A 15427-nucleotide genomic window follows, 5' to 3' on the forward strand; every position below is an offset into this window, starting at 1 on the left:
CCCTAAAATAAAAGCAAAAATACATACTTCCTTATCATTAAAATAGGTGGGGAGTGGGAGAGTTCCCATTGTGGTTCAGCGGGTTAAGGACCCAATGTTGTTTCTGTGAGGATACGGGTTCATCCCTAGCCTTGCTCAGTGGGCTAAGGATCCAACATTGCCACAAGCTGCAGCATAGATCACAGATGCAGCTCAGATCCAGTATTGCTGTGGCTGTGGTTTAGGCCAGCCAGCAGCCGCAGCTCTGATTCAACCACTCACCTGGGTACTTCCACATGCTACAGGTTCAGCTGTGAAAAGAAAAAAAAAAAAAAAAGTGGGGGTGTGGGAGCAGAGATGGATGTCAGACTTAAGCATGAGATGCTGTTGCAAGAAAGATATTGGAATTAAAATCAAGGCATCCTCAGATCAGCTGACCTGAGCTTTCGGGGCTCGGCCCCCTGCCATTGCGTTGAGTTGGGCCAGGCAGCTTGGATCCTTGACCCCCAAACCCTGCAAGAAGATAGATCAGAAGTTAAATCTCAGCCAAATGAACATAACGTGGGCCTCAATCCTTCCAACACTTAACTCCTGAAATAATCAGTACAGTACAGGCTGAGTACGAAGAAATCTGGATTCAAATCTTGGCTTCTCCGCTCACCAGCTTTGTCACTTCAGTTAAGTTCTCTCTCTCTCTCCTTCCCTCCCCTCTCTCTCTTTCTGAGACTTTGAGATTTACCATGGACATAAGCAAAGATAATCTTAGCCACCCCATCCCACCCCCATCCCCGCCAAAAGGCTGTTGTAAGATGAAATGAGACAGTGAATGTGAATTCAGCCCAGGGGCCAGCACATGAAAAACAAACACTGAACATGAGCTGTTGTAGAAATAAGAATGGCCAGTCTGCACAGGTCACTAGGCTTCAATTTTATGGCTGATGTGTCAGAGAGCCTGTCACTGGTGAGACCACTGCAGGACCTTCTGTCTTTGGCCCTTTCGGCACAGTTTATATAATCAGACCAACAATTCAAGTTTCTCTTTGGCACCTGGCACCTGAATTAATTCCTACATGGACTCTGCGACATGAAACACTTTCTCGGATCGAATAAAGGAAGGGAAACTCATCTGGCTGACTGGTTTGTCGGCTGATTTTTGTAACTCTCACAAACAAGGAAAGGGGAAAATCTATATCTGAACTGACTTGGATCCAGTGCAGCCACCCGGGACCCTGGCCAAATTTTCTGGGCTAGAAATGAAAAAGGAATATATTTTTTTTCTCTTTTCTGCAGGAACCAGTCTGCCTTCAGAGCTGTGTATTTCAAACAAGTCACTATTGTATCTCACGTTTGGTTGGTTTGGGGGCGTCTCAGTCATAATTCCAAATCTTTTTCTCAACATTGTTAAAATTATTATCTGTGTAAAAGAAGATTTATTTCATGGTTCCTGCTGAGATGACCATTTCCGATGACAATTGCCAGTCTCTACACTGGCTGGTCTGGGTTTGTGATATGTCCCCCTTTCCCCAAAAGCTGATAAACAAGAAGAGAAATGAGATTAGGTACGAGTGGTTTCACAATTCCTGTCCAAAAAGCAGAATCTTTGCGATGGATCTCTCCTTGGGGTTTTGATCATACCAAGAAAAAAAAGATTTTTGAAAGAGATAGAAGTTTGAAAATTAATTATTATTCACTCACCCATTGGCTGTGACTTGTCATGAATGATCAAAGGATTGGGGCACATATAAGCCTCTCTGCCCTTTCTTTGATCAGCTGCCCACCTGGCTACTTTGGGCTGAGGTCAGGACCGCTGTATGACGGAAGTATGGACGTGCCTGGCAAAAGGCAAAATTTACCTGCTCAGAAGCAGTATCAGAAAGTCTAGACAGTGATGTCACCTTAGAAAAGGATGCTTCCGTATATGCTGTGGAAAGCTTTTATCTCATAATGTTCCACAAAGATCAGGCTTTGTAGAGAATTTAATAAGAAAGATTCTTCTCAAAAATCATAGTGCCCTATCCATTTAGCCTGACTCTTGGGCTCAGAACTCAGCTTGAGTACAGTAATAAAGAACCTGCAAACAGTTTGTTCCCTTAAGGAGATCAGTCACTATCCCCCTGCCTTTGGTCCACGCCACCAATGCACAAATGGTGCCATTCAATTCCATACCTACTGCCCAAGAGCCTCCAAGATACTCAAGGTTGAAACAACCACCAAATTGACACACGATTCCTCCCTGGTGCCCCCAGAGGGCTTAGTACCACCTTGTGGAAGCACAAGAGAGATAAAGCAAAGAGGACACATAGTTTGGGGGTCTGCTTGAGATGTCATTCTCCCCTCCCCCTCCCCCTCTATCCCTTTCCTATATCACCAAGGTAACCAACACATCACCCACAACCCCGGTAGGTACAGTAGCCAGGCCACCGGAAGGGCAATGCTAATGAAAGATGCTAGCTGGAAAACCAATGCCAAGCCAAGCTGACATAATTAGCTGTATCTGTGGTCCTTGAGGTTTGGCAAGAGAGGATGGGGTGGGAGGACAGTTGGGGAGGGAGGGGGACGTCCTCTTCCGAAGCTTCTGGAACAAAGAGAGCAATTTGGATGGCTTCCAGTTAGCGATAGTAACTTTCCAAGTGGCTATCTAATTAGTGCCTGCCCAGCTTCAGAGAGATGGCTGCACACAGCAAATAAACAGGAACGTTTGGCCTCCCCTTAGCTCCAGCTCATGGACTTTCAGGGTGTCAACAGCTTCGGAGTCTGCCTTCATTCCAATGCCAGAGGGTGTCCCCCCCTACCCCCGCAAAAAAAGTGCCATTTGCATCCCAGCATTTGGAGTGCAGCTTAATAATGTTGTTGACATCCCAAATACCCCCAGAGCCACTTAAAAAGAGTCATTAGTTCTCTGAGGTTGATGGGGAAAGGAAAAACATGTATGCGGCAACAGATACCCTTTATATCTGGTTTATAACTTTCCAGTGGGCAATCTTTCTCTGCAATTTTGGGCCAGGAGATTAACCAGGACTCACCTTGTTTTCCTCACTGCAAAGGGGGGTTAATAACACACACGTCCTGAAGGACCGTGTGAGAATCTACGAAGTACAGCTTGGTAGATGCTTCACGGGACATGGTGATGGTGACGATAATGACGCTAGCAATGATGATGCTATTGCTGCCGATAGTGGTGAGGATGGTAACAAAGGAAAAATGGTGAAGATGGTGGTGATGATGGTATTTACCTCCCCCTCCCTAATCTTATTTCTCAGAGTAGGGAGACCTGAGCAACATAATACAAAGTGGAGCTATTGGGAGTTCCCGTCGTGGCTCAGTGGGAAACAAATCTGTCTAGCATCCATGAGGACGCAGGTTTGATCCCTGGCCTCCCTCAGTGAGTTAAGGATCCAGTGTTGCCGTGAGCTGTGGTGTAAGTCGCAGATGAGGCTCGGATCCCGTGTGGCTGTGGCTGTGGCAGTGGCTGTGGCTGTGGCTGGCAGCTACAGCTCCAATTAGACCCCTAGCCTGGGAACTTCCATATGCCTTGGGCACAGCCCTAAAAGGACCGAAAAAAAAAAAAAAAGAGGAGCTATTAGTTGATGCACTCATGCTGTGGTGGTCATTGTACAGTGATGCATAACATTGATAATTATTATAGAGAGAGAACATAATTTCAAAGGACTTTCACATGCATTACTTCACTTGCACTGTTCCATCATTGCCCTACGAGGAAGTTACTATTATTATCCTCACTTGACAGATGAGACTCAAAAGATTAAGCATGGTGCCTACGGTCCCACAATTGGTAAGTAGCATAGACAAGTCTTGAACTTGAGTCTTTAGCCCACAAATCTGATGCTCTTCCTGTGGCATAAATATTGCCTTTCAAGCATTTCAGGGAGAGAAGCTTAGGACATTGACTGAGGTGGTTTCAGCGCATGGACTTTATCAATAAAAAAGATCAAGAGACAGAGACCTGTGACAGAAAGGGAGTGGGCTTCAATGGCTGGGGACATCGAAGGCTCACTGCATCAGCCTGCACGAGAGATGGGAAGTTGATATGACCCCAATGAAAAGCCAGATTTCCAAAAGAGGATTAAAGAAATGGTTTCTATTATCTCATGCTATATAATCACCCGCCCCAAAAATTAGTGGTGCCAACTAACATGCATTTAATTTTCTCTCACAAGTCCAGAAGTTGAGAGGACATAGGTATTTTTCTACTCTTTGTAATGTCAATTGGGCAGAAGTCTAAGAAACATCCAAGAGGGCGCACACAACAGCTGGCCATTGAACCTCAACTGGAGAGCCTTGGATCTCCCCCACATGGCCTCTCTCTGTGGCTCAGGCTTCTCACACGGGGGGCAGCTGGGTTCTGAAAAGGAGGATCTCAAAGGTGAGCATTACAAGAGAGGAAGGAAAAGCTGCCAACTTTCTTGAGACCTGGGCTCAGAAGTCCCAGCCCATCCCGTCTACCACATTCTACGGCTCAAAGCAGTCCCAGGGCTAGCCCACATTCAAAGAGAGAGGAAATAGGAGTTCCCCTCACGGCGCAGTGGAAACAAATCTGACTAGGAACCATGAGGTTGCAGGTTCGATCCCCAGCCTTGCTCAGTGAGTTAAGGATCCGGCATTGCCGCGAGCTGTGGTGTAGGTCACAGACGTGGCTTGGATCTTGCATTGCTGTGGCTGTGGCGTAGGCCGGCAGCTGCAGCTCTGATTAGACCCCTAGCCAGAGAACCTCCATGTGCTGCTGCTGTAGCCCTAAAAAGACAAAAAGACAAAAAATGGATAAATAAATAAATGAAGAGAGTTGGGGGGGATAAGCTTCACCTTTTGATGTGAGAAGAGGCACGTGATGGTGAGGAGGGGAAGAATCGACGATGGCCATCTTCGAGACTAGAAGCCGAATTGTAAAATTTTTAAGTATGAACTACCCTGAACTTATGCGGTATTATCTCATTAGAGCAATAAAAACAGTAATAGCTGCTACTGATCGAATGCTAGGCACAGGTGATTTACACATGTCATCTCTATTCTCACCACAGGTAGAGATTATAGAGATTAAGCGATTTGTCTCGAGGCATCACACCTAGATGCAACACTCAGAGGAAGGAAAAAATCACCTCTGTCTGGATGTCCTTTTTTTTTTTTTTTTTTAACCATACCCACAGCACGCAGAAGTTCCCAGGTCAAGGATTGAACCTGTGCCACAGCAGTGACACATGCTACAGCCATGACCCAGGCCGCAGCAGTGACAATGCCAGATCCTTAACCCACTAGCCACCAGGGAACTCCTGGATGTTCTTTTTAAAAGGAAGAAACTTTTCTTGCAGCCTCCTCTCCCCAGCAGATTTCTTCTCACTCCTCCTTGGCCAAGGTGGTCCATTCCTAAGAAAGTCACTAGAGAGAGCACCTGGCATAAGCTGGTTCTTCCCCCCGCCAAAAAACTTTTGATATTTGTGTACTTCCCTGAGGTGTGTGGGGGTATCCTGAAGATTCTAATGACCCCAATGACCCCACCCCATACCCAGCTATCCTGAACGCCAAAGGGGTTGATCTCTTAGCTTAATCTCACTTGGGTGAAGATGGAAAAATGGATGCTGGGGAGTCAACCACAAAGACTACTCTGGCTAGAAAAAAGCACAACCAGGACCAAAGCTCCATTTCATTCCATTCCAAAGCCCATGTCCTTTCCATTACTCTCTACCTCATCTCAGAACAGATGAGATGAGAAAGGAAGCTCCAGCTTCTTGCCTTTGCTGTCCATGGTGATGACTTGGTAATACCCATCAAGCACTTGAGCAAGATGGGTTCCCTGTGCCTTTGTCTCCAAAGGTCTCCTCCACCGTGGCAGATAATTGAGAGCAACACTCACAGCACAGCCTCCCAAGAGACTGAAAGAAACTTCTTTCCTGCTGGCCTTGGCTTTGTGTGGGTTTGACCTGCACAGGGTCAGGGGGACTCTGATGGGCACATGGAGCTCTGAAGCCCTCCGCCCAGAATTGGGTCCATCCACAGTTTGTTTGAGCCATGGTATATATCTTGAAGGACATACCTCCTCCCTCCATCACACCAAATCCAGGTCTCCACATTACAGCTCTTGGGAGAGAAGTCTCAGTTTTGGCAGGGGCAGTGGATAACCAAAGAGCCCAACAGTGTTGGCTGTAACACTCAAGCTCACTTCTTCATGCACACGCCTGATACGTCAATCTCCTCCGTGTGACCTCTCTCTCCAGCAACAGAGTTGGACATCTTACGTGGCTTCTCAGGGCTCACAAAAGCAGAAGTTTCCTGTCCTTCTTTTCTTTTTTTTTTTTTTCTGCTTTTTAGGACCACACCTGCAGCATATGGAATTTCCCAGGCGAGGGGTCAAATTGGTCGAAACTCCCTCCTGTCCTTCTATTGGCTAAAGTCAGTCACTGGGCTGGCCTCCATCCATCATGGGATGAGATTACACAAGGATGTGAATACAGGGAGCTGTGGTCCATGGGGGCCATCTTTGAAGACTATGGACCATATACACAAGATAGTGAGAACGTCCAGCTGCTCAATCCAGATTCTGTGGTAGGTTCACCTCGATGCATTCAATCCACTATTAAATCAGAAATGCAATTTAAAATTACATTTCTCAGGAGTTCCTACTGTGGCTTAGCAGGTTACAAACCTGACTAGTATCCATGAGGATGTGGGTTCCATCCCTGGCCTCACTCAGTGGGTTAAGCACCTGGCATTGCTGTGAGCTGTGGTGTAGGTCACAGATGTGGCTTGGATCTGGCATTGCTGTGGCTGTGGTGTAGGCTGGCAGCTGCAGCTCTGATTTGATTCCTAGCCTGGGAACTTCCATATGCTGAGGGTGTGGGCCTAAAAAGCAAAAAAATAAATAAATAAAATAATAATAATAATAATAATAATACATTTCTCCCTCCTTGGTTTAACTCCTTCAGAGTCCACATCTAACTACTCATCCCCCATTTTCTGCTAATGCGAATTACTAAAACATTGCCATTCTTGGGAGTTCCCGTCGTGGCTCAGTGGTTAATGAATCTGACTAGGAACCATGAAGTTGTGGGTTTGGTCCCTGGCCTTGCTCAGTGGGTCAAGGATCCAGTGTTGCCGTGAACTGTGGTGTAGGTCGCAGATGTGGCTCGGATCCTGAATTGCAGTGGCTGTGGTGTAGACCGGCGGCTACAGCTTCGATTAGACCCCTAGCCTGGGAACTTCCACAGGCTGCGGGTACAGCCCTAGAAAAGGAAAAAAAAAAAAAATTGCCATTCTTTAGGTGCATAGTATGCTTAGATCTAATTCTAATCACTGCCTTAGAGGGAGCGGGTGATAAAGGTGGTCAGGAGGAAATGCGGCTCCCCATTGTAAGGTGGAAGTAAATTAGGATTTCCAAACGAGGCAGGACTCAGTGACGCTCAGCGAATTTCAGGATTGACGCTATATCCGTCCTTAAAAGCCACCAAAACAAACAAATAAAAAAACAAACCCTCAATTCCAGGTCTCAGAATCCCACTCTTCTAGGCATGCCCTAGCTCTGGCTTAAAAGACCTATTGGGGTTGTGACCTCAACCCATATGTATCATAATTCAACGACCTGCCGGTTTAAGCAATGCAACTATGAAAAGCTACCTTTCACTGGTGGCTAACAGAGATGAGATGTTACTTGTAAGACAGCCATAGACATTCCCTGGTCCTCTTATCAGATCTTGAGACATAAATACAGACCCCTGTGCTTATAATTTTCTTTCTTTCTTTCTTTCTTTCTTTCTTTCTTTCTTTCTTTCTTTCTTTCTTTCTTTCTTTCTTTCTTTCTTTCTTTCTTTCTTTCTTTCTCTCTCTCTCTCTCTCTCTCTCGCTCTCTCTCTCTCTCTCTCTCTCTCTCTTTCTTTCTTTCTTTTTTTTAATTTTATGGCTGCACCCGCTTATGGAAGTTCCCAGGCCAGGCATTGACTAGAGCCACACCTGTGACCTACACCACAGCCGTGGCAATACCAGATCTTTTTAACCCATTGAATTGGGTCGGAGATTGAACCCTAACCTCTGCCGCTACCTGAGCCAATGCAGTTGGATTCTTAACCAACTGCACCACAGCAGGAACTCTTATCACTTTCTTTCTTGAAACTGTACTGTGGTACAGTTAGAAACTAGTTGACACACCTCACAGTGCTCGTATGCCTCATGCTCGCTCTACTAGATTGTCACTGCGGACTGCTGGCCTGCCAAAACTTGCCTTTAGTAGACCATTCCCTCAAGGCTCTAGCCTTCCTGCCAACTGGATCTTTACTTCTCTTCAAATACAACTGTGTCAGGCAAGCAACCGTGGATTTCCATTTCTTTGACATCCTGCAGTGTACAGCCTAGAATTATACACTAGGATTCAGCTACAGAGAAGAGAAATCCCCCATACTAAGTTAGGCAGGAAGGGATCTATTACCAAGTGCCAAGAGTCTTATGGACCATTGGAAGAGCAAGAGAGGCATGCAATGAGCTGAGCCCAGAGAAAAAACTTCCAGTTTCCAGAATCCTTCAGTCTCCGCTGTGATCAGAAAAGCTTCCTCCTCCATTGCCAGGGAAACCCACAAAACCCCACAATTTAGGAAGCTGCTTAATGACACTGTCTCTTCGTGATCCACACCAGCAAATGAGATGCTGCATGCCCTACCTCTTTCCCTGTTAACTCAGTTCCAAATCCAAGTCTTGCACGGGAGCTTTTGATTGATGGAACCTAAATCACATCTGAAACACTGGCTGCAAGGGAGTCTGGGAAATTCATTTTTATTTTTCCAGCCTCCACAGTCTAGAAAGGCACATGAAAAGGATGTCAGAAAAGATGTTGAACAAGTAAATCCATATGATCCACCACACTGCCAATGTCTTCAGATTGAATAATTCTTGTCCTGAAAGCCTCACTCAGAATTATATTTTTGGCTTATCAAGGGAACTTGTATCTCTATGTCAGTTCAGTTGCAACAAGGACTTAGAGAGAACCTGCTCCATACTGGCCCCATGCTAAAAGTTGTAGCCATGGAGAATAAATAAAGCCAGGCTCCAGCCACCTTAAAGCTTCCTGTCTAAAGAGGGATGCAAATAAACAGAAAATAAGCTGGAGAAGATACAGAGCAGAGGCAGCGGGAATGAATTTGATTCTATATCATGGGGTGTATGACATGCTATAGTTTTTTTATTATTTTATAAATCAGAAAAGATTTTTCTAGTCTCTACCCTGCTGGGTGAACAAGAAATACAGTTTCTACCGTTATTGAGAACCTCCTGCTTGTCCCCAAGAGTTCAGTCAAGGTCCCAGAGTCTTAACAGCCCAGAATGTGGTGGAGAAGTAACCAATTGCATATTCCTATCCAAATCCATACCATGCCGTCAAGTCAGTTGGCTGCACTGTTTCCAAACCAAACCTAGGCATGGTGGCCTTGATGAAGGATGCTCCATGCGGTCCTTCTCTACAGGTCTGCCGTCTTGCAGGGATGACTATAAGAGGTAGGGGCTCTGGTCCTCACTACCTAGGATTCCATAGCAACCCATGTACCCTTCCTAGTCCTGAGGAAAGACCTTCAAACTTCTCCTACCAGACCTCTAACATCCACTCATCCCCTTTCCCTTGATGATATCCTCACAGTGGGGGACTAGAAATATAATACACCCAACTGCTTTTTTTTTTTTTTTTTTTTGAGGCAAGAATTACCCTGATACCAAAAGCAGACAAGGACCATAAAAGATAGGAAACCTTACGCCAATCTCACATTTATGATCACGGATGCAGAAAAATTCTAAATGCAATGTTAACAAATGGAATCTAGCAGTAATATACTTATATGTTAGGGCCGCATCTGCAGCATATGGAAGTTCCCAGGCTAGGGGATCGAATTGGAGCTGCAGCTGCCGGCCTATACCACAGCCACAGCAACGCAGGATCCAAGCCACGTCTGTGACCTGCACCACAGCTCACAGCAATGCTGGATCCTTAACACACTGAGCAAGGCCAGGGATCGAACCCACACCCTCATGGATACTAGTCGTGTTCATTAACCACTGAACCATGACGGGAACTCCTCTAACAGTATATTTAAAATACCAATACACCATAACTAAGGAGATGGTGTCTTTGCAATGTAAAGACAATAATAATAGCTGGCCTTCGTTAAAGGTTTGCTACATGCCAAACACTGTTCTACCTTCCTTTCTAATACTTAGAATAAATGAGAATATATTTTCATGTTCTCCATTTTGAAAGTGAAGAAATTGAAATACAGAGAACTTAAGTAACTTGCCCTAGGAACACAGGTACTTCAACAGCAGAAAAATCTATCAAGTAATTTATCACAGTAAGAGTTGAAGAAAAAGAATCATTTTCTCATCCCAATAGGTGCAGAAAATCATCTGAAAACTTTAAAACAAATTTATGTTTTAAAAAAAATAAACATAGCTTTGACCTCTGAGAATCCATTTTCCCATAAAAGCAATGGAAACACTGGCAAAAATTATCCAAATCCACTTCTTCAGAGCTGTAAAATAATCAAAGGTTATGATAATCTAAGGAGCATTTATTCACAAAAAAGAACTGACTCTTGAAAAGATCAGTGAGGTTCATGGCATTTTAACTTTCTCTATTCTCCTTTTTTTTTTTCTTCCAAGCTCCATATCTTTGAAACTGGCAGCCACAGAATCATAGTAGCTATGAAAACCAGTCACTGGAAGGGGCAGAATGGATTTGGGACACAGCAAGTATTTCCATCCCCAGAAAAGTGTCCATTCTTTGGCTTGTCTTTCAGCTCCCTGGAAAAGCCCTATTTGCAAGGCTTGTCATTATGTGACCTGACTCAGTGCCTGCTCTGTGGGAAAAGCCCCAAGCTAAAGCATTTGTCAAAAAAATTTAGTGGCAATTGTTTAACATCACAGCTGCCTGAGGTGGTGATACCAACTGAAGCAAATAAGAGCCTGGCTAAAAAACTTCAAAGGAAAATCTGAGGAATGAGATGCTCATAGGGGGCTTTGAAAACCTCCAACATAGGAATCTAGAGGATCACACACATGGTGCACATCCCCAGATTAGACCAGAGAAGGTCCTAATCCCTAGCTTCCTGGATGACCTTGAGACCCTAAACAAGCAGAAAGTCAAAGTTAATGCAGAGTTGTAAAATGCCAGAGTATTGAAGGCGCCCAAGAGTCCCTTGGCAAAGGGTAGAAAATTTATTGGTCCAAGGCATTTGAGAACATCTCTATTCAATTATTATCTGACCGAGATTTCATTGGCAACATGTGACAAGGAACAGATTTTACAGTTAGATCAGAAAATTACTAAACAGACAAAAAAAAAAAAAGGAGAGAAGGGAAAGACAGAAAAAACAATGAACTCTGGGGAGGAGAGGGAATCTGGTTTCTAGGGTTACCACATGATGCCATTTAAAATGCCCAGTATTTGACAAAAAATTTCAAGACACACAAAGAAATAGCAAAGTATGGCCCATACACTTCCTTAACTTGATAAAATGTATCTATCTACATTCCATGATGTTGAACCTAAACATTTTTGGTAACGAAAGAACTGTATAAAATAAGTATGCTTGCTGTATCTGTGCAGCTAGAGACCCTAGCCAGCAAAATAAAATAAGAAAAATCAGATAAAGAATAAGCAAAGAGGAAGGAAGGAAGGGAGAGGAGGAGAAAGGGAGAGACCTTGTTGGTGGACAATATGATTGTTTACATAGGAAATCCAAGATAATTATAAACAAGAGGAACTAGCAAGACAGTCAGCAGAACCTTCTGGATACAAAACTCAAGAGTGTGCCTATATGCCTGCAACAATCAGTAAGAAAATACTGAAAGAAAGTCTCCAATCACAAAAGTAAGAGAAACTGCAGGTTACTTGAGAATAAATCTAACAAAACATGTGAGACCTTTATGGACAAAATTATGAAAAGTTACTGAAGGACATCAGAGAAGACTTGAGAAAAATGGAGAAATATAATATGTTCATGCATGGGAAGATTCAATGTTAAGCAGATGTCAGTTCCCCTGAAAGTTAATCTATAAATTCATTGCAATTCCAATCCAAATCCCAAGGGAGACTTTCACAGAGCTTGACAAACTGAGTCTAACATTAATCTGAAATGGTTAAGGGCAAGGAGGAGCCAAAACAAAAGAATACAGAGAGGGAATTTTCCCAACTGGAGATGAAGACTAACTATAATGCCATGTGAAATTAAAATAATAGGAGAGGCTGCAAGATAGACAAATCTATCAATGGAACAGACAGAGAGCTCAGAAGCAGTTCCATGCACTTATGAGGACTTAGTATATGTCAGAGGTGGTTTTATACATTATTGGGGGAAGGAGGATTATTCCACGCATGGTGTTGGACCATTGGTACCTCCACAGGGAACATTTTTAATTGGATCCCTACCTCACACCACACCTAAAAATACATCCCATAGGGATCAAAAACAACACTTTAAAACCAGTATGAGGGGGAATTCCCATTGCGGCTCAGTGGGTTAAGAATCTGACTAGTACGCATGAAGATGCGGATTCAATCCCTGACCTCAGTGGGTTAAAGAATCGGGTGTCGTCCTGAGCTATAGTGTAGGCTGGCAGCTGCGGCTCTGATTCCACTCCTAGCCTGAGAACTTACATATGCCACAGGTGTGGCCTTAAAAAAAAAAAAAGATATAAATAAATAAATAAAACTAGTATGAGGAAATACTGTTGAATATCTTCATGATATGGAGTTAGGAAAAGATTTCCTAAACCACGAAAAAAAGATCGAGATTATAGCGAAAAAAAAATTAAATTTGACTACAACAAATGTTCAAATTTATGTATGCTTAAACCATCACCAAAAAAAGCAGAGCAGCACATTTAAAGAAGATAGTTCCAACAGTAGAAAAATAGTATTTGCAATATATAACACTCCTATAATTCAAAAAGAAAAGGACAAATAAACCTAATTTTTAAAAAATGAATCAAAGAGAATATTAAAGAAATACAAAGAGGAAATACAAAAGGGAACTCAAAGGGCTGACAAAGTATATGCTAAATGTGCAATTTCACTGCTAACATTGAGAAATATTTTTAAAATAAAATCAAATGTTATTGCATAGAGGAGTTCCCATCATGGCTCAGTGGTTGACGAACCCAATTAGTATCCATGAGAACTCAGGTTCGATCCCTGGCCTTGCTCAGTGGGTTAAGGTTCTGGTGTTGCCATGAGCTATGGTGTAGGTCGAAGACACGCTCGGATCCAGCGTTGCTGTGGCCGTGGTGTAGGCCGGCAGCCACAGCTTCGATTCAACCCCTAGCCTGGGAACCTCGATATGCCATGGGTGCAGCCCTAAAAAGACAAAAATAATAATAATAAAAAACAAACATGTTATTACATGTGGTGGACCATTGACATGAATGACCTAGACCTGTAACTGTCAGCAGAGATAGAAAACACACATGGTATGGGGTGAAGAAAGCAAACTCTAGACAGTTAAGTACAATGTATCATTTACACAACATGTAATTTGTAAACACACAAATCTACTACATATTGTTTTAAATACAAACACATATTGTAAAAATGTGAAATCATGGACTGAAATAAATTCATGATCATAACTGCCTCTGAGGAATGAGAAAGGAGAATTGGGACTAGGAGGGGGACAAAGGGACTTCAGCTTTACTAGTCATTTTAACATTCTCTTATGTTGCAAAATGATGTGAATCACATCAGGAAAATGGTAAATTCATGAGGTGGGTAGAAGGGAGTCCCTTCCATCCCTCTCTCCCTCCCTCCCATCTTTTCTTTTTCTTTTATTCTTTTCTTTTTTTTTTTAGGGCCACACCCATGGCATAAGGAAGGCCCCAGGCTAGGGGTCAAATCAGAGCTGTAGCTGCCAGCCTACACCACAGTCACAGCAATGTGGGATCCTTAACCCACGGAGTGAGGCCAGGGATTGAACCTGCATCCTCATGGATACTAGTTGGGTTCATTACCACTGAGCCACAACAGGAACTCCCATCTTTTCTTTCCACTAATAAGTAAATATTACTGGTCTTGCCATCCTCCAGGTGGGGGAGGAGAGTGAAAAGCTAAAAGTAATTTATTTTACTGAACTCTTAGATATATTTTGGAATGAGGATAATGAGGCTCCAGAAAGCCTTCAATGAAGAGGCACTATTTTAACAGGGTTTTGATGGATGAATAGAAGTTCCCCTCTGTGAAACAGGAGGAAAGGTGGATGATGGACACTCCAGGCCAGAAGAAGAGTGTATGCAAAATCTCAGAAACTTAAAACAGACTCACATGCAGGACTGATAAGCAAAATGGCCCAGGAGGTAGAAGAGAGAAGCAAGAGAAGTCTCCAGGGCCAGATGCTGGTGGAACTGGTGAGCCAGGCTAAGGATCTCAAATCTGACCTCGTGGGCACTGGAGACTCAAGGTTCAAGTGTCCTACAAAGTAGGGCCCTTCACTCACCAACACTTAGAACAAATTCCAGACTACTTGGAGTGGGATAAGCTGGGTCCGCCATTCCAGTGCAGGGACTTTCCCTCTTGTTCCTCTCCCTTCTTAAAGTGCCCGTTTGAAAAACTGTATCAGCTGGGGATGCAAAAGACCACTTGGCCTTGAGTGACTGGATTGGGGGGCCAGCAGCTTGCAGAAGTTGTCCAGGATATCGGCTGCCATTGCCTGAACACCACAGTGCCCAGGAGGTGTTTCAACATCTCTACCAAGAAGGACAAAGTCCCTAGTCCCATAGAAAGCTGTGCCAGGGAGCAGGCCCCCATTGGGAATAGTGGAGTGGGAGGGACTCAGTCCTATCTGGTTTACTGTCCAGCTGCCACCAGGGTCAATTTGGGTCACACTGCATATCACACTACAAGCAGATTTTTAAAGCGTGGCTTCAAGTAAAAGATGGATTGGGGTGGGGGGGCAGGGAAGGGTCACATTATGACTCTCACTCTTGCCTTCATGGGCCCCTCCCTCCATAAAGATTAAAAACTTTATTTTACTACTATGTTGGTATAAAGGCAAATATATTAATATTATATATTTAAACATTTGCTTTGACCTAAAAGTTAACTTTTTTCTTCTGATTTTGAAAGAAATTAAAGGAGTTCCTGTCATGGCTCAGTGGAAAGGAATCTGACCACCATCCATGAGGATAGAAGTTTGATCCCTGGCCTCAATCAGAGGGTCGAGGGTCTGGCATTGCCATGAGTTGTGGTGTAGGTTGCAGATGTGGCTTGGATCTGGCATTGCTGGGTCTATGGTGTAAGCCAGCAGCTACAGCTCTGATTAGACCCCTAGCCTGGGAAACCCCATATGCCATGGGTGCAGCCCTAAAAAGACAAAGAAAGAAAGAAAGAAAGAAAGAAAGAAAGAAAGAAGAAAGAAGAAAGAAAGGAAAAGAAAGAAAGAAAGAAAGAAAGAAAGAAAGAAAGAAAGAAAGAAAG

Source organism: Phacochoerus africanus, chromosome 8 (genome assembly GCF_016906955.1).
Source record: "Phacochoerus africanus isolate WHEZ1 chromosome 8, ROS_Pafr_v1, whole genome shotgun sequence".
NCBI classification, from domain to species: Eukaryota; Metazoa; Chordata; class Mammalia; order Artiodactyla; family Suidae; genus Phacochoerus; species Phacochoerus africanus.